Source organism: Dasypus novemcinctus, chromosome 11, assembly GCF_030445035.2.
Source record: "Dasypus novemcinctus isolate mDasNov1 chromosome 11, mDasNov1.1.hap2, whole genome shotgun sequence".
Taxonomy (NCBI): Eukaryota; Metazoa; Chordata; class Mammalia; order Cingulata; family Dasypodidae; genus Dasypus; species Dasypus novemcinctus.
In genome coordinates, this window is record NC_080683.1 from 58,733,216 (window position 1) to 58,754,500 (window position 21,285).

A 21,285-nucleotide genomic window follows, 5' to 3' on the forward strand; every position below is an offset into this window, starting at 1 on the left:
AGTAGTTGCTAGAATTACAAATTTGTTCACCAAATACACGTAGGGATATTTTCCATTCCTGCTTCTTTAGCACAAACACCATCTTTCTCCCTTTTTAAAGCAAAAGTCAGGGATGGGAACATGGCTCCACTGATAGAGTGTCTGCCTACTATATGGAGGGTCCAGGGTTCAATACCCAGGGCCTCCTGACCTGTGTGGTGAGCTGGCCCACACGCAGTACTACAGCATACAAGGAGTGCCGTGCCACGCAGGGATGCCCCCACGCAGGGGTGCCCCATGTGCAAGGAGTACACCCTGCAAGGAGAGCCGCCCTGCATAAAAAAAAAAAAACGCAGCCCACCCAGGAGTGGCAGCGCCGCACACACAGAGAGCAGGTGCAGCAAGATGATGCAACAAAAAAGAGACGCAGTTTCCCAGCACTGCCTGACAGTGAAAGCGGACGCAGAAACACAGCTAATGGACACAAAGAGCAGACAATGGAGGGGAAGGGGAGAGAAATAAATAAAATGAATCTTTAAAAAAAATAAAGTAAAATCACGGTATGCCACAATTAGAAGAAAATCGCCATTATAACAGATTCCAAATGCTTTAGCTTTCTTTGTTATTTAAGGGTTTTGTTTTGTTTACTTGTTTGTTTTTCCATTGTGAACACAATTGCTACCTTCTAACAACAGGGCTTGATGCACCTGACACATACATGTACTTTGGCTCAGATATGGACCATGTATGTCCCTGTACTCCAAAGTCCATGACCGACCACCCAGATTTTTTACTGAAAGCTTATTAATATTCATTCATTTGGCTCTTCAACAAACAAATAGTATGCAGAATATTTATTCTTTTCTAAAATTAAAATTAGCAACAATGGGTGTAAATGACAAATATTAAAGAACTTCCTAGAATTCAGAACTGTGAAAAGATAGGGAAGCGGACTTGGCTTAATGGATAGAGTGTCCGCCTACACACGGGAGGTCCACGGTTCAAACCCATGTGGAGCTGGTCCTCGCGCAGTGCTAATGTGTGCAAGGAGTGCCATGCTCTAAACTAAGGGACAATGCATTAATGAATTACATCTTGAAGGATGAGTAAGGCTTGGAAGATTGAGAAACTGGAGAAAGCTTGCCAAACAGATGAAAAAGAATACCTTCAGGCTCAGATACAAATCAGTACTTGCATGTTTAAAGAATTTCACATCATCTCACATAGCTGGAAAAAAAGTTAGGTATTAGTATGTATGATTGCTTTGGAGTTTGTGGCTGGAGATGCTAGAAAATAAGTTGTTGAGAGCCTGTGTGCTGAGCTCATGAGCATTCCTCCCATCAGGATGGAATGTTCTGACTGGGCAAGTTGGAGACAAGACACAGAAGCAAGCCATTTACGTCAAGGAATGAATTCCCTGGTGTGGAGAACCTGGACAATGCTGTTTGTTGGTAGGGAGACACTATTTTGAGTTCACCCTAATTGGTGCCATTTAAATATACTCTGACTTCATTAAGATCCTAAGGGAGAGGACGGTGGACTTGGCCCAGTGGTTAGGCCGTCCGTCTACCACATGGGAGATCCGCGGTTCAAACCCCGGGCCTCCTTGACCCATGTGGAGCTGGCCCATGCTCAGTGCTGATGCACACAAGGAGTACCATGCCACGCAGGGGTGTCCCCCACATAGGAGCCCCACGTGCAAGGAGTGCACCCTATAAGGAAAGCTGCCCAGTGTGAAAGAAAGTACAGCCTGCCCAGGAGTGGCACCATACACACAAAGAGCTGACGCAGCAAGATGACGCAACAAAAAGAGACACAGATTCCCGGTGCCACTGACAAGAATAGAAGCGGTCACAGAAGAACACACAGCGAATGGAAAAAGAGAACAGACAACTGAGGCAGGGTGGGGAGGCGGAAGGGGAGAGAAATAAATAAAAATAAATCTTAAAAAAAAAAAAGATGATCATAAAGAAACAAACATCCAATCTGAGGGACATTCTTTCTGACCTCTTCAAAAATGTCAAAGGCATGAAAAATAAAGAAATAAAAATAACCAGGGAAACTGCTCTAAGGCTTCTCCCACCTCCAAAGCCCAGTCTTCTAGGTACTCTTGGCCCTCCATTCACTGCCACCCTCTGCCCTTTCCTCCAAAGCCCCATCACTCTCCCAAGGCTCCTCCTAAACTGCAGTGCTTTGGGGAGGCCCTCTCATACCTTAAGGTTGAGGGTGGTAAAATGGCATTAGCTTGTGGTCATTCTGAGTATCTCAGCTGGTTGCTCCTAACTAGAGCCCTTAGACTGATAACTCATAAAGCAACTATGATCAAAGACATATTTATTTGTCCCAAATAATGTTGATTCTACATTTTAAAATTAGGAGATTTCAAATGGCCACAAAGTATATGAAAATATTATCAGAGGCAGTTTCTAGGCTCTTGGCTTCGTCTCAAGGAAGAATTCAAAGATGAGCCACAGATTAATTAGGCAAGGAGAATTTATTTGGGGGTAGAGCAAGAGAACAGAAATATGCCTTTAGGGTGTAAGGTGGGCATTTTCAAGGAAGAAAATGTAAAGTTCTGCTTTGGGGTCTCCTGTTTTATGGGGTGGGGAGACAGGACTCCAAGGTCTGTGCTGATTGGCATATTTGAGACAAATCAAGGAAGCTCTGTTAGGAGGTTAGGGGTCACTGTCCAGTGGTGATTGGCTCCTGGCTATTGCTCCCATGAAGGGGCTTATGAAAATAGATAGAGAGTGTGGGAATATCCTGTTTTTATCCTTTTCTTCTGTTGGGTGGACATTATAAGCTGCATTCCCATGACTTGTTTATGCAGTCAGTAGGTACATGCTGCTGGTATTGTTTCCACAGCTGATGGGTGAATGGAATAGACTGCATTCCCATCATGTCAGCAGAACTTACTTGTGAACATCAGCAGGCACTAGCTGCCTTCTGATAGCCTGCCTATGTGAGTCCAGCAGGATGCTGCTTTAGTTTTTTCTACTGGGTGGTGTTTGTGTGGAAATTTATTAGGTTTTTTCCTCTCCTCCTTAGGTCCCTACTCTGTCTTGCCTCAGAAAGATGCTCAACATCATCAGCCATCAGGGAAATACAAATTAAAACCACCATAAGATATCTCTTCATCCTCACGAGGATGGTTATTATTTTTAAAATGGAAAATAAGTGTTGGCAAGGATGCAGAAATACAGGAACCCTCATATGTTATTGATGGGGATATAAAATGGTGCAGCCACTGTGGAAAACAGTTTGACCATTCCTCAGAAAGTCAAGCATAGAATTACCATATGACCTGCAATTCCACTTTTAGGTAGGTACTAAAAAGAATTGAAAATAGGAACTCAAACAGATATATCTACTCATAGCTGCATTATTCACAAATGCCAAAAGGTGGTAGCAACCCAAGTGTCCATCAAAAGATGAATGGGCATGGGAAACAGACTTTGGCCCAGTAGTTAGGGCGTCCGTCTACCATATGGGAGGTCCGCGGTTCAAACCCCGGGCCTCCCTGACCCATGTGGAGCTGGCCATGCGCGGTGCTGATGCGCGCAAGGAGTGCCCTGCCACACAGGGGTGTCCCCCGCATGGGGGAGCCCCACGCGCAAGGAGTGCGCCCGTGAGGAAAGCTGCCCAGCGAGAAAAGAAAGAGCAGCCTGCCCAGGAATCGCGCCGCCCACACTTCCCGTGCCGCTGACGACAACAGAAGCGGACAAAGAAACAAGACGCAGCAAATAGACACCAAGAACAGACAACCAGGGGAGGGGGGGAAATTAAATAAATAAATAAATATTTAAAAAAAAAAAAGATGAATGGGCAAACAAAAAGTGAGATATATACACAATAGAATATTTTTTAGCCATAAAAAAGGAATGACATTCTAATATGTTACAACATGGATGAACCATGAAGACATCATGTTGAGTGAAATAAGCCAGACACAAAAAGACAAATATTGTATGGTTCACTTATTTGAAATACCTAGAATAAGTAAATTCATAGAGACAGAAAGTAGATTACAAGATAACAAGAGCTCGGGTGATGAGGAAAGGGGAGTTATTGCTGAATGTATATAGAGTTGCTGTTTGGGGTGATACAAATGTTTTAGTAATGGGTGGTAGTGATAGTAGTACAACTCTGTGAATTAATATCACTGAACTGTCGACATGAAAGTGGTTAAAATGGGAAATTTTGTGTTATATATGTTACCACAATAAAACTTTTAAAAAATAGAAATAAAAAATAAAAAGGAGATTCCACAGAAAGTCAAACTACCTAATGTCTCTCTTCTTTTTTTAAAGATTTATTTAATTATTTAATTCCCCCCCCCCCCCCCCCCCGCTCCCCTGGTTGTCTGTTTTTTTTTTTCTGTGTGTATTTGCTGTGTCTTGTTTCTTTGTCCGCTTCTGTTGTCGTCAGCGGCAGGGGAAGTGTGGGCGGCGCCATTCCTCGGCAGGCTGCTCTTTCTTTCACGCTGGGCGGCTTTCCTCACGGGCGCACTCCTTGCGCGTGGGGCTCCCCCACGCGGGGGACACCCTTGCGTGGCAGGGCACTCCTTGCGCGCATCAGCACTGCGCATGGCCAGCTCCACACGGGTCAAGGAGGCCCGGGGTTTGAACCGCGGACCTCCCATATGGTAGACGCACGCCCTAACCACTGGGCCAAAGTCCGTTTCCCCCTAATGTCTCTTGAAAACTTAGATGATCTGGCAGCCCTAAGCCCATATTCCTGCATAGCAGCAAGTGACTGGCGGTGAGCAGCAGCTAGTAGGCATCTGAGTTCTTCTGCCTTTCCCAATAAGGGCAAGGCCAATGGTGGAAATTTCAAGCGGCAGAGCAATTGAGAGGGGAAGGTATTTTTCATAGAAGGAATTCTCAAAGCTCTTTAAAAATCATACCACTGATACATACACAGATGGGGTCAGTCTACAGCATGATTTCCAAAAACATTGCAATTTCTGACAGTTTACAAAAATGGCAGATATTATTGCTCAAAATATATTAACTGCAAATAATTTTTTTAAGTGGATAAGTAAAGCTGGAAGAACATTGAGCATTATCTAACACCCCCCTACTTTTTGTCAGTGTTTGAACCAAGGCCCAGGAAAACAAAGAACTTGTCCAAAGTAGCTTCGTTTTGTACTCCCCAGTGAGAAAAGAGATAAAATGGAATTACCATGGCTAAGAGATTTAAAACAGAGTCAGGAGGCCATTCAGAAAGTTACTTTTAGGGCACATCCCAGTCAGCACAATCTGCCAAGGTATGCAAAACCAAAAGCAACAATGTTTCTCCTCAGAAACATTGGATGCCATGAAACAACTACAAGATAAAGAAATCAGTAAATTGTCTAATATGAAGGACATTTGGATAGTCCCAAATATCCACCAATCATAATTCTTTACAAACATCTTATGCAATCTTTTCTTTTCTTTTTTTTTTTAAATCCCTGCTTGGAAGCCCCAAGACGGGACACAGTGTGGGTTGCTACCAGAATCTGAGTTCCACTAATTTTGCAATTCTAAGACCCCAAAGAAACTCTTTTGCTACCTTGCAGCTCAATCTGTAATTTCTTGATCAACACCAGTATTTTACTGTGGTTATTCATTTATTCTTAGATTGTGACAAATAATCCAAGACCACTAGTACTTGAGAAATTAAATGTTTTGAGAAAAATCTTCTTTGTCTGAGTTTAGAATAAAAGACAGGGAAGAAAGAAGAAGCTCACCTAAAGTGTCAAGATAGGCAGTAGATCTCCAGTTCTGGCCTGACTACAAATATTTTAAGGTATAAGTGAAAAAACAGGCTTACCTCTTTTTTTTTTTTTTTTTTTTTTCTGCCCCCAGCCTGACTTTGAAATATCAGTGAGTGAATTCTCTGTTAAGCCCCCCAAAACCCCAATTTACAAATTGAGTCAACAGACTTGTTTGAAGATAAGATTATTTAATTGTTCCAGATCTCAGTCATATACCTGCCTGTTTCACCAGGTAATCTACCCATTAATTTATTTCACTGTCTTTAATCCATACCATAGTCCTCATGCTATTGGTTTTTTAATTGGCACTAGTTTATTGATAGGCTTCCCAGTTAATTATTTGCATGTTAAATACACACTTAGTTTCCTGCTGTCCTACACTTGACTCAACCCCACTGCCCCTCGTGCTGGGTCTCCAGCCTCTCTTTCCTCTGCCTTCCACATCAACTTGACTCACCTGCACAGAAAAAAACCTTGCTATGGGCTACCAGTTTTAGTGAGTTCAATTTTGAAAGCTTGGAAAGAAAGAAGATTTCAGAAATATGAACTCTTACTGATTAAGGATTTATTGTGTGCCAGGTATTAGGCTACATACACTGTCTCATTTAATCTTTCTGCAGAGAATGTAAAGGAATGAAAAATATATCCCATCTGGAAAGGTTAGTAAATTTAGTGCTACAAAACCTAGATTATTTCAAGAGGGAAGAACTTTGTGAATACCAAGGTGATAAAATTCATAACTCCTTGGGCACACTAGCACACTCATTTGGCTCTTACCACAAACAGCCTTACAGCTTCTCTTCTACTGTCTCCCTGTACTAGTCACCTAAATATGGTGTATCTTTCAGTTTTTCTTATGCCTGTGGCTTGTCTCCAGATTACCTCAAAAATCTTTGAAGGCTATAACCGAGCTCTGTTGTCCCCTGGCACTACACAGCTGACCTGCTCCCAGTAGCTGCAGAATCAATGTTCCCTGAAAGAAGTTGCCGCTAAAGAAGGAAGGAGACTTTAGTGAAGGCTGGAATGACAGTCCTAAGGGAACACTCCACACAATTACATGGATAATGATTGCTTAATTGGAACAACAGTTACTTAACTTAATTAGACTACTCTGGCATATTCCAGTAGGCAGGTTGTAGCACCTTTCCTTACCACAAAGCAAAAATAATTTTCATGACTTAACTTTTGGCTTTTGTGCATCTCTGAATCTAAATTCAATCTCTCCAACTCTACCAGTAGTTTATCTAGGCCCCTGGGACTTAATTTGAAGGAAACAAGAATGGTCCACCAGTTGGGTGCTTGGTGTGTAAGAATAGACCCAACTAGGCTGGGAAGGAAAAGGGGCTTTATTTGCCTGTGGAGGACAGGAGAGCTAATCAATCTCAAATCTGTGTCCCAGCCAAGGCAAAAAAGCTTTTATACAGGTTTGAAACAAAAAGAATTAATCAAAGACATGATTTGAAACAGAGAAAATTAATCATAGACTCCTCATCCTTGGGAAGGGAGTTGGGGAGCTTCTCTAGTTTTTCTGCTCTGTTTAACATTTAAGGTCCATACTGTGCCCAGTGCCTCTAAGTTTCACAGTGGTAAGAATAGGGAATGCGTGAAGCATTACAAGGATACATCATACATTTTCTTCACAAAAAAAGAGGAATACAAGTTCTGGTTAATATTAAACTTGGCAGAGCAAGATAATCTATGCCTATTCTAAGGTGCTTGCTAGATTACAAGTACAATTTGTTTTGCTCATGCTACTATTCATGCCACAAATTCCCCTATTATATCTATATTTCCAATCATGGAATTAATTTTTAGATTCAGACATCATTCGATTTGGCTGCTTCCTGCTGAGATGGTGTGGGGTCCCAGGGCCCAGGCTACCCCTCCTTAAATGAAGCACAGCCCGAAGCACGTAGTCTGCAGCATAACCTGGACACTCACTAATTAAAAAGTAACTGGCCTCCTCAGAGGAAAGAATGTGCAGGTAGCAATGCAAACTAATCCTCTCTAAGATTCATGTCTAACCATTTGCCTGGTGTATTCTTTGGTCTTATGGCTGCCCCAGCTTGTGCCCTTTCAAAGTTGGGAGTTGAGTTGGAACAGATGGGACATAGTAGTTACGGAGTTTCTTGGTGGAAACATTGATCCATGTTTCTGTACATTCCCTTTCTGTGATAACATCACCAAATACATTTGTGCGCCTCATGTAACTCATGCAGTAACTCAGTTCTTATACCCCATGGAATGTCTCTGTACTGATACCCTTTATATTGTCCTTCATTTTCTCACTTCTTTGCAGAGCCCTATCTTCGTTCTTGACTGGCCGCCATCAAAGAACCTCTCCCATTTGTAAGTCCCAATAAAGTTCATGTCTAACCATTTGCCTGGTGCATTCTTTGGTCTTATGGTTGCCCTGACTTGTGTCCTTTCAAAGTTGGAAGTTGGGTTAGAACAGATGGGACATAGTAGTAATGGAGTTTCTTGGTGGAAATGTTGCTCCATGGTATATAAGTAATATCGTTTGTTGTTCAAGGGATTGGGAGGGCCTCAGAAGTAGCTTCATGAGGACTTTTTCCTTTTAAACAAATATTTGAATCCATCTAGAGGTTCACAGGTCTATTTATGTTCAGAGTCTTCTGATGGGTCGATGGCAACAGCTGCCTTTTGGCTGAGTGGTGGAGTGTCACTGTACAGGACTGGTTGTAGCTTGACTCCAGTATGATGTATCCAGTCTGATGCCCTGTAACTTAAGAGAAGAGTAAGTGGCAAGTAACACCAGGTACAGTCCTACCCATTTGGGATTCATTTGGGCTTGGGGTGTAAGTTTTTCCACGTGTGTAACCATACCCAATCTCCAGGTTGGCAGCTGTATAAAGGAGAGTCTGTGAGGAACTTAAGATAGTTGGAAGCCTAGTTATTGATTTCAGTTAAAGTTTCTCTTAGGGATTTTACATATTGAATAGTGGCTAATTCAGAACTAGGATGCATATTTTCAGCATATTCTACTTCTAGAAAAGGCCTTCTGTATGTCGTTTCACAAGGTCACAAACCTAATCTGCTCCGAGGGTGCTACTCTTATCTACAGGAATGCAGTGGACAGGGCTTTATCCCATTTTAACTGTATTTCCAAGAAAATTTTTGCTAGATGCTCTTTTTTTTCTTCATTTCTTTTATTATAGAAGTTGCGAGCTTACAGAACAATCATGCACAATGTGCAGGATTCCCACACATCACCCTTCCAAGATTTCTTTTAATATTAGGTTTATTCATTCACTTTTTCCTGTGACTTGAGGTCTATAAGAAGATTGACGGCACCAGTCAATACCCAATAAACAGGAAACATCTGTCACTACTTCAGAGACGAAGGCAGCACCTTTGTCACTTTGAATGGATAGAGGGAGAATAATTACTGTTAGCAAACATTTAACAATTTCAGGGGTATTCTCAGTTCCTCAAGGGAAGATTTCTACCCATCCGATAAAAATGTCAACAAATACTAGTAGATACTTGACATTTCCAGGGGCCTTAGGTGTTATGATAAAATCAACTTGCCAACCCTCTCCTCACCTAATCCCCAATACTGTACTCCTTTTGTTAAAGCTGGTACTTTGTGGCAAGGTGGAGGAATGACTCAAGTGCATGTTACACATTGATGAGTTACAGCTTGAATTGGTACAGGTGAGGTGAGATTAGAAACTGAGCCATCTGTAAAGGCTTTCTCACCCATATTGGGTAATTTGGTGAAAGTATATTATGATGGGTTTGAAGAAGTTTTCTGGGGCAAGAATTTTACTTATATCACTGCATTCATTTTCTTTCTTTTTTTAAATTTCTCTCCCCTCCCCCCCCAGTTGTCTGTTCTCTGTGTCTATTGGCTGCATGTTCTTCTTTGTCTGCTTCTGTTGTTGTCAGTGGCAAGGGAATCTGTGTTTCTTTTTTTTGTTGCATCATCTTGCTGTGTCAGCTCTCCGTGTGTGTGGTGCCATTCCTGGGCAGGCTGCACTTTCTTTCACGCTGGGCAGCTCTCCTTACACGGCGCACTCCTTGTGCATGGGGCTTCCCTACATGTGGACACCCCTGCGTGGCACAGCACTCCTTCCGCGCATCAGCACTGCGCATGGACCAGCTCCACACGGGTCAAGGAGGCCCAGGGTTTGAACCGCAGACCTCCCATGTGGTAGGCGGATGCCCTATCCATTAGGCCAAGTCCGCTTCCCTCATTTTCATTTTATAACCATCCCTGTTTAGTTAAATTTATAAATCCCCATTCTTTGGCCTTTGCTAAGTCTTTTTCTCAATAAGTCTCAAGACATTTTCCATGTGCCTCAATTCAGGTCCTTGTTCACTGTGAGGTAATAGTGTGTGATTCGAGTAAAACAAAATAAGGGCTGCAGGGGAGATTACCCTTTTTGCCACTTCTCTGACTGTTTTATCTGCCAGTTTATTGCCTTTACAATGAATAGCTGCCAATTCTTTTGATTGTAAACCTGTATTTAACAACTGTAAGATCAAGGCTACATGTTTAATATTAGCAGCAGTTAATAAACCATGTTCTTTCAAAATAGCTCTGAGTGCCTGTAGGACAGCAAAAGCATATCCAGAGTCTGTATATATGTTTTCCTTTTGTCCTGCACTTAGGAAAGAGAATAGGCTGGATCTTTGTGCTGAAGTTCCTGTGTGGGTGAAGGCTTTGCTTCTCATATTTCAGTGAGGGTGACTACTGATTAGCTTTCTCTTTGTTTTCCATGCTCCATGTAGCTGCTTTCATCTATCAATAATTCTAGGCTGGGTCCGCTAATGGGGTATCTGTTAGACCTAGGCAGTTAGAGTACACTTCATCAAGGAGTTGTGCATCATCATGGAATACATGAAGCATTACAAGGATACATCACACATTTTCTTTACAAAGAAAGAGAACTGAAAGTTCAGATTAATTTTAAACTTGACAGAGCAAGATGTTCTATGCCTATTCTAAGGCACCTGCTGATTACAAGTACAACTTGTTTTGCTCATGCTACTATTCATACCATAATTTTTTTTTAAATCCTTTAAGAGTCAAGTAAGTAGGTTATTGGACTTGTTCATGATTTTATCTTGTGAGAAAGATCTGGACTAATCCCTCTTCCCTCCCTCTTTTCCATTTCCTAGAGAGTACCTAACTTCAACCTAGCAGGGGTTAGCCACTTCTCAATTTCAGGTGTGGGGGAGCTGGAAGCTATTCAATTTGAATCATATGTAATGCTCCTAAGTGCTACGATTAAATCTACTTATAAAAAGCACAATGATAATTCAATGTCACAAATGTCATAGAGTTCTTACATGTTGTCAAAGACATAAAATAAAAAATTCTAAATGCACGTTTAGGTTTATTGACTTTGAATTTTATTAATTTACCTTAGCCCTTGACATTTGGAATATTTCTTTTACTAGGAATCATAGGTGGAGACAAGTAGAACTGTGATAAACAAGAACCATTTTTTTATTTACATTTTCTTCTGATGACAAAAGCAAAATCTTCCATTCCTTCATTCAACATTTACTGAGCACCTGTTATGTACCAGGCATTGTGTTGGTGGAGAATACTATAGTGGGCAAAAACAGACATGTCCTTGAGCTTATGGAGCTTAGAGTCTGTTCTGTTTGAATTGTTTAAAATACAAAATAAATACATATTTATTTTTCCACATTAAAGACATAGCTGAGCTCAAAAGAAATGGACATTGTCATATGACAGAAATGAAGAGGGAGACCATAGCTCTAGAGGTAAGCAGGATTTGAAACCACACAGTCCTTGGGAGAAACTGGACCACTTACATATCCTAGAGGCTGGTATGTCATGTATTTGTTGGAAGAGAGTTGAAGTCCCTGATTCTGTGCACATCAAAGAATAAGAATGGGGCATCTTGCTTAGTAATGATTGCCAAAAAATGTGCTGAAAACACCCTTGATATTAACTGGAAAACTCCAGCAGACCTAAGGCTTCAGCAGAAAATTAGCTGTCCTCCCCAGCCTAAATAGAAACAGAGATTTCTACATGTACTCCCACACACCAAGACATTTGAATCTTGAGCCTGCACCATGCACAGGGGCAAAAAAAAAACCCTTTTCATTACTCATGCAATATGGAAATCTGGAGCTGAGAATCTAGTGTAAAACTGGTTTGGAAGCAATGAACTGAGTAAGACCTGGGTAAGGACAATGGTGAGCCTTCATCATGAGAGGCCTTCACAACCCAGGGCATGGACAGGACTCCTTCTAAGGAGAACTCCTCCTGAAGAGGAAATCAGAGACAAAATTAGGAAACACATGAAGAAATTCAAAGCAAAAAGGGAAAAGTCTGAAGACCTCAAAATAGGAGAATTTACATTAAAGAAACTAATGAAAATGAATGTTGTTAACTAGATTTTCAAATGATTACTTTAATCTTTATAAAGAGGGAAAAGGAGATATCGAGTCTAATTTTTTAAAGGCACAGAATAAATAAGAATAGGTTGATTTGAAAGTAAACGAAGTAAAAACTTCTAGAAGTTAAAAATAGAGTACATTGTCAAAATAGAAAGATTTAAAAAACAGAGCAAACTACAGACTAAGAAATAGAAATAAACTTTGAATTGAAATATGGATACAAAGAAATCACCAAGAAGACAGCCTGGGTAAAAAGGTGGAAAATATGATAGAGAAGTTAGAAATATGACAGCGAGAATAAAAAAGCTCTGACATATGTTTGAGAGATGCTCTAGAATAAAAGACTAAAGAGAACGGGGAAGAGGAAATTTTGAGACAATAGTGGAGAATTTTCTCACAGAGATAGAAAGTAGATTAGAGGTTACCAGTAGATGGAGAGAGAGAGTTGTTCCTTGGTGGGTACAGAGTGTAAATGTTGGAAATTTTGAAAAAAAAAATTTTTTTAATGGACGGAAGTCCATTTAATCAACTGGGCTCCAGCCTACCACATGGGAAGTCCCAGGTTCGGGTTCCGGTGCCTCCTAAAGAAGACAAGCAGATGCCATAACTACGACAATGAGCTAAATGTTGCAACTGCCACAACAAGCTAGATGCCACACTGCTGCAACAAGATAGACACTGCACCTCAGCAACCACCAGATGCCTAAACAAGCAGATGCCGCGTGCCAGCAGATGCCACAGCCCACAGGAAGCAGACGTGGCTCAGGCCCTTGGGCACTCACCTACCCTGTGGCAGCCCCTGTGAACAGGCTCACTTCCTGGTGCCTCTTGGAGAAGGTGAGCAAACAGTGAGCAGACAGATAAAAGAACCATTCAGGGGGTGAGGGGGGATAAATAAAAAGAAAAAAAGGAAAAATTTTAAAAAGACTTTGAAAGTTAAGGCAATAAAACATTTTTTTAAATGGAGAATTTTTCAGATAGATGAAAACTGGATAAAACAAAACTGGATAAAACAAATAAAACCAAAAGTATATCAATATATTTCAATTTGAAGTTAAAACTGTTGAATCATCAACAAAAAATATTGGCAACTACCAGAGAGAAAAATAGGCGACCTAAAAAAGAGCAACGATGAGATTGGCAGAATACCACACGTCAACAATAATATATGCCAGAGACAATAGAGTAATATCTTCAAAGTGAAAAAAGTAAATAGGTTAGAATTCTATACAGAACTTACCTGTTCAAGCATGAGGATGAAATAAAGCATTTCAGGCATACAAAGTTAAGGACATAATGGCAGGATATACTTCAACAAAAAGGAAACGCACAGGCTAAAAAAGCCAGGATGAGAGGGAAAATTGTGGAAAAAAACAAAAAACTTGCTATTTCTAAATAAGTATCAACTCAAAAAATAACTATTTGGAAGGTTAAAAACAAAAATTAAGCTAAATAGCAAACAATAATAGACAGGAATTCAAAGGGAAGCTTAAGCATTGATAAGGAAAAGGCTATCGATATTAACTCCAGGTTTTGTTAAAGCATACAAAGTTATGCAAATATTTGTTAAATATATGAATAACCATTAGAAGAATCTGAATAGAATGTGAGACCTCCAAATTTGAAAAAGAAAAAGTAGAACAAGGGTTGAGGTAAAGAGAAGCCTACCTAGCCAACACAGAAAAACAATTAAGCCAAATTAACCGCCTGCTATAAAAGAACAATGAAGGCCAAAAGACAATAGAATGGCATCTTGAAAGTGTTGGGGGAAAAAGAACAAAAATCTTTTATTCCAAAATTCTATATTCAGTGAAACTATCTTTTAAAAATTGTCAAAATTTTTAAAAATTCAGATAAACAAAAATTTAGAGAACTCATTGCCGGCAGACCCGTACCATAAGAAATGCTAAAAAAAAAGTTATCTGGCTGAAGGAAAATGACACCAGTTGGTAACTGAATTTCAGTGTTGAATGTTACACATCATTTCTGCAGAGTTCTATAGGTCAAGCAAGTCACAAGCTTAGTTTGGATTCAAGGAGAGGGAAATGGACTCTACCTCTTGATAGGAGTAATGACAGAGTCACATTGTAAGAGGAAGTTAAGCATGAAAAGGGGAGCTATTTTGCAATCATATCCATAAATTACCTATCACACTCGGTCACAGACAGCATCTAGCCTGGTAGGAAGCTTATTTAATGGATGTGAGTCCGTAGATAAAAAGGCTTAAGGCTCATTTCCCCACTTGTGAAAGAACATAATCTAGGGTGTCCATTTCCCAAAATCAGATTTCTTACTGACAGGAAATCAGTTGAGTCACTGTGGTGGGGTGGGGTGTATTTTGTGTGGTTTACAGTGGATTTATCATTTCCCTTTGCTCTATAGATACAAAACATGTTGAATGGAATGATGACTCAGTAATAACAACTCCGCAACAATAGAGTTCTATAAAAGAAATACCACAGATAAGTGATTGCAGTAGGTTCACCCATAAAGTGAGATATGCATTGTTTTCTATTTGTTTTATTATCTTTTTACATTCACAAGAAAAAGAAAAACTATCAAGTCAATTCAATCAAATTTAACAAATATGTTTTTAATGCCTATCTTATGACAGGAAGATCGTCTCTGGAAATAAACATGACTTTGAAGTCCCACCCTACCACTTCCCTGATGTCTGGCCCAGCCCAAACCAAGAGGTTTCATTTGACCCCTGAGATACAGAAACTTCTGTTCTTACTGATGCAGCCTGAAAAATTACGTCCACCAGGATGGGCTCCTCTGGCTATCCCATCTTTCAGAATAAGAGTTATGAGCAAGACTTAAGCAACTACTGGCTTTTGGGGATGTGACACATTTACATACACTGTTACCTCTGAATGAAATGGTTTTTCTCCCTCTTTTCTATCTGACTTCCTCTTCTAGGCCCCTGTCTAAGTCTCAGGCTAGTGTTTCTTTCTCTGAGACCACACCTCACCCAGCTTGGTGAATGGGCATCAGCCTTCCAGGCTTCTCATTACCCTGGGCATATTTCCACGATATACTCAACACACTGTGTCATTACTGCTGATTCATGTGCCAAGATTTGAGTTTCTTGAGAACACATGCAGTTTCTTACTCATCTCAGTCATTTTAGGCACATGCTCAATAAACGTTTGATGAATGATTTAAGAAATGAATGAAAGAAGGAACAAATGGCTAAGTCAAAGAAAGAAAACATACTTATTTTTGAAGCACACAGCACAATTTGACTTTTAAGTCTCATCTCAAAACAACAGAACCCATTTCCCTTTGTTTCTATCTGCCTTACTTTTTCTTCCTCTAACAGACCAAAACATTTTTAAGTCTCTGATCTTTTTTTTATGTTACCCTCAATGAATCTTCGATAGATCAATGACCTTCTATAAAATATAAGATCCCGATTCCTGACTTTGCATGATATATATATTCTTCTAACCAAGGGATCACATTTCACATTGAAGTGCCTAAATGATCTCTTCTTCAACCACACTGCAATGTTTTCTCCCATTTCTACAATAGTTACTGGGTGTACTTCAATAGAAAAGTAGCACTATTTCATTGGACAATTGTCAACAGGTGAGGTTGGTTTAATTGGGCATAAAATCTTATTTATTTAGGGAGGAACAGGTTTAGGCAAACTTCTGAAAACACTTCTCCTGCCTTCACTGCAGTTTTGCTGAGGGAAAGAAGGCTGGGGGATTCGTGCCAGTCTCTCAATGTGGCAGGCACAAGGTAGACATTGAAGGCACAGAATCCAGCCAAATGACCGCTGGTTTAGTCATAGCCTTACCAATGAATGTGTGTCCCTAGAGCTGGCGTAATAAAAGAACCCAATCAAAACAACCAAAATATAATACATCTCCAGCATATGATTTTGCTTAAAGTAATAATACGGTAGCATTAGGAGATAATGAGCTTTATAATGTAGCCATGAAGTAGACCCTGGACTTCTTAAGGACAGACTTTATTATATTCTTTGTCACCAGCACCAAACGTGCCTGGCAGCCACATGGTCGATTAAATACGTGATTAATATTTGTAGTTGAGATAGAAATATATGAGTCAGACATCAATTGGAACCTAAGTCCAGTAGGTGCAGCTAATTAAATCATAAAACTTTGATCAGGAGCTGTGTCCTTTAAGATCTAACATAGTACAAATCACTAATAGGCAGGAAGGAAAAGCAATGAAGAGACAGTAAAAACATAGAACCAAATAAAAGGAAACAGCATAGCTTTAAAGTAGTACTCCCCTAGAGTAATCTTTCTAGAGGTTCTCCTGAGCAACTATTCTCTGGCACAATACAACTTGCCAGCAATTCTCCCCCACATAATTCGAATGACCTGTCACTCTAAGCAATCATTGCTTTAGACTAGTTTAAAAAAAAAAAAAGACAAACTAAAAGGTATATGCCTTCCACTGTTAACTTGCTGTAACTGGGAGTTAAGAACTAAATAATTATGATTACTGATTCAATATATAGATGCCTTTTTCCTCTAGTATATTATAAAATAGTCAAAGGTTAATATCTGAAATCACTGAAACTGGCTAGGGTGACCTCACCTTTTGTATATGGTCATTTCCAACTAAAAATGTGCCATTGTGATAATAATTCCAGACAGATATTACCTTTGTATATAGTAATTTCTAACTAAAACATGTTATAATAATGATTATTCCAGAGGGATCATACATTTGTATATGGTAATTTCCAATTCAGCTCTCCTGTTATGATGATTATTCCAGATTGATTTTACCCTGGCATTTGAACATTTGTACTGAAATGGTAACACTCCACTCTCCTCTGTTTGAAATCCATAAGAAAAACCTTGTAACTGACCCTCCTGAACCTCCCCCTTCCACTATCCCCAGATGCCTTGATCTCTGATGATGATTGTCTTGTGATTGTAAAACTTTGTGACTCATCCCAGTTTTGTACCCCTCTCAGCCTGATCAACATTTATTAATGAAGGAACCTGAGCCAGTCCCACCACACTTACTCATCAGCACCCACTGCTAAACCTGTATATTATAAAACAGGATTATTGCAATTCCAGGATGCTGAGACCAGCTCAGCAATAGGTTTGCACAAAGGAAAGGTGATGCAGAACTTAAGAATTAAAAGGACAGAAAGAAAGACACAAGAGAGAAAATAAAGATGGAACCAGGGGACTCAACAGCTTCTGGAACTGAGAGCCTCGGTCCTAGTTTCCACATCGTATTTATTAGAAATTACAAAGCAGTAGTTATCTATGTTTACTTTCAAGCCTGCTTGTTATTAAAGCTGCAACACCTACAATACTAGGGAACAGGACATACAAAGTTCAAATGCCTCCTCACAGAAACAATTTTCATGCTGACCACACAGCATTCCCTCTAGTCAAGGCCAGAGTTCCTAAGCCCACACTTTTTATCTGCGTTATGGAAATATTTCGACTTCAAGCCAGGTTCCCACATTCAAACTCAAGCTATTTTCCCACACCAAGAGGCAGTTTTTGGGCCCTTAGGCCACTCCTTTGCTACCCATAAGCAAATAAACTCTTTTTCTCTTTGAAACCCCAATGTCTCAGGAACTGGTCATTAATGAAACACATCTGGCAAGAAGTCACTTTTATCTGGTACCATTGCCAACTGGCAAGTCTGAATGGCAAGAAGACGTTTTAAATGGTGTCTTGTGTAATAGAGACATTACATTACATTCCAGGGAGAAAATAGTTCCATTACAGTGTTTAATTAATTAATTTTCTGTTCTCGATGGGGAGAGAAGTTGCTAAGGGAGAAGGAAAAAAGAGGAAGAGAAAAAGGAAAGAGCCAAAGAGAAAGAGATTAATAAGGAGCTGTAAAGTGAGAAAAAGGAGGAACACTCAGGAAAATGAAAACCTTGAGGAATGAGCTATCATGTAATGACATATTAGGGAACAGCCTCCCCCGGAAGGAAACAATGAAAAGTCCATGTTCATGAACACCCTTAGAAGTCATTGAATTTTGTCTTTGAGTCTTCCCTTTCCAGAGGGAAAACTTTAATTTCTTTTATTCATTTAGTCAACAACCCATTACAGATCACCTACTTTGTGTTAGACACTTGACTACAATCTAGTTATGCGAAGATTAGCACAGGCGCTGTGCCATCTAAGAATTCCCAGTTTAGAAAAAAAGGTCTAGGCCTCCCAAAAGGTCGAATCCCAAGATACACTTAAACCCCTTTTTAAATATCTTGGGTTCTTTAGTTCTTTCTCTCTTTGTAGAGATTCCAGGTTCCCAGGTGGGGGATCCACAGCTAATCCCCACCAGGTCACCCAGGCAGCAGATGCATTTCCAGTTACTGTGACCCCTTTAGGCTATGGCCAGGAACTGCACTTCTTTCACACCCTGACTCTAGCATAGCACCTGGCACATAGTAGGTGTGTTACTGGATTTTGTCTAGGTTCTTGACTATGCTGCAGAAATGAATTTCAAGAGCAAGTCGGGTGAGTTAGGCCAGTAATTTATTAAGGTAGAGAGGGAAGAGAAATGGGAGAAAATAACATATCATGGGTCCCAGGTGAAGAGGAAGGGGCTGAAAAGTGATAAAGTAGGCTGATTTACAGACCACAATTTTCCCATTATAGATTATAAATGCCCAGGTTTTACTTGCATAATGATCTAAGCAGGAGAGAAGGCAGCCAGAACCAGGGTCCAAAGGTGAGAGAGAGTGAGTTTAGGCCTTGTGCCTGCTTTTTGAAACTTTAATTATTCCACCTCTTTGCTAATGGCAGGGAGGAGTTCCAGCTGTTTGCTGTTTTGATTGATTACCCCACCCATCAATCCCCTAGGAGGGCCCAATGATAAAGTCCTTGGGGAATATCCAGGGCTTCCCCTGACTTCTGGAGGAAATCTTGATCTAAATGGCAGAATCTTGTAGAGGGGATGTCTTTCTTCCAGCAGCCATCTTGGGGTTTTTGATGTCCATGTGGACTTCTTGCCAGATTCTAGATCCATTTATTGATTCCCTATTTTACTAACCTGCTTCAGGTGCTCAATTAATATTTATTGAGTTAACTAATGGTTCACCAATTGATCAATCAATCCCAGGAACCCACCTAGCAAGTCTGGTACACCTCCCTCCTTGCCTGCTCTCTAGATCCTTCACAGAAGCAACTTTGCCTTATCAGAGTCTCCTGAAGGAACCACGTAAGATAGCAAGGCAGCTCAGTCCTGGAACCATGTGCCCATTAGAGTCTCTTGGACTGTCCCTGCCCACCTAAACACGAGTGCACCAGACCAGTTCTGGGGACATAGCTGTTCTGTTAACCAGATCTTCTGGCCTTGTCACTGGACTCTAAGGCCAACTTTTAGGACAGGAAGGTCAAATCTTCTTCTGTAAAGTTACTTGGTTACCCCCTTGATCTTGAACACGAGGCAGCATAGCACTTAAAACACAGCTTTCGCAGTTAGATGTGCTAATATGCTGGCACCATCATCCATGTTGTTTGATCTTGAGCTAATTGATTAGTGCCTTTGTTAGTAAAATAGAGATACTAATATCTCTAGTAATAATTTCACAGAGAGCGTATAGAAGAGCCATTAACAGCTACTGTTACTATTATTGAAGCTAGAGAGCATAGAGTTGTAGAGTACACATTCTGAACCAAAATGTCTGGGTTTCATCCTGATTCCACCTTAGACATTAACTTAACCTGCTCCTCAGTTTCCTCATGGGTAAAGTGCTTTGAAGAGTGACTGGCCCAGATAAGAACTTTTTAAAATTTTTCACTAGTGATTCCAAGGTACTAAAGCAGGCCTTCCATCTTGCTCCTTTCTTTTTTTCTTCTACCTGTCCCTTCATATTCAGTTCCCTTTTGCCGGGAGTGGAGAGGAGGGATTGGGGATTGGAGAGTGTGTTAGAGTTATATGCCACCACTCTTTCAAGTTGTTTCTTTCATTTTTAATTAGGTAAAGCCCTTTGAATTGCAAGTCTCTAGATAAATTATTATCCAGATTAAACCCATTTCAAAGCAAATGGACATAATTTGCAAACCTAAAGAAGCATTAAATTCCAAACTTCAGTAGAGAGAAGGCCCCCTTGTTTTCATTCTCATTTGAATGCTTATTGCCTTTCCTCTTCATGTTTTTTTTCTTGGCAGTTTCTGAATTAAAAGAGAAGAGCTAAGCCTTTCATGACTATTTAATAATTTACATTACTTTAAACAGAGCCTACTATACCCCCAGCAGGAGATTTACTACTAATTACTCTCCAAATATGTAACAGTCATTATTCTTTTCTATCACTAGGCTAAGATCAAATTTGGGGGGGGGAGGTTAGTTCAGTTAAATAAACCACCTTAATCAGGTCCAATCCAATTAATGATAAACAAGAATATTAGGGGAAGTATTTTTTTAAACATCTACATATATTCACCACACCCAAGCTGTTTATGCTAGTTGAAAGTAAATATAAATCAAAGCCCTGATGCCTTCTGAAGTATCTACTGAGAAGGAAAATACCTGCCTCCCCATCTGAAAAATAATTCAGTGTCTTAAAGTTGTGGCATTAACTCCCAAGGGTCAACTGAGAAAACACAAATTAAGTTGCAAGGCAGCAAAAGCATTTATTTGGGATCTCAGAACTCAGAACTGAGGAGCATGCATTCAGGAGCAACCTAAGTGTGCAAGGATTTTTAAAGAAAAATATTGCATCAACTGTTTGTGATAGGTAGATATTTGGAATACTTCACATGTCCTTCAGTTTAGATAGTTGACTGAGTTCTTGATCTTGTGGTTTGTTTCTGGTGTCCAGATGTCCTCAGGGTTTTGAGAAGTGTTGTTACTTGAGGCTTCACATTCTTTGCTGTTTGTGATCTCTGGTTGATTCTAGGGTAAAAGTAACCCTCCAGAATGACCTCCCAACTCCATTTTAAATCTCTTAGTCACAGTAACTCCACTTGGTTTTATTTCTTTTTATACAGGTCTCTCAGATTCATCTGTTGGTGTTGAGTAATCATGATTAAAATTGTCTACCAGGTTTGATTTGGTCAAATAATAAGTCAAAAAATGGGGGCAAAATTTAAAGCCATTTTTTGGCAGTGTAGTCTGATGGAACGCGGTTTCATTTAATTTTTCACTTTTCAACCAGTTGTGTTTGC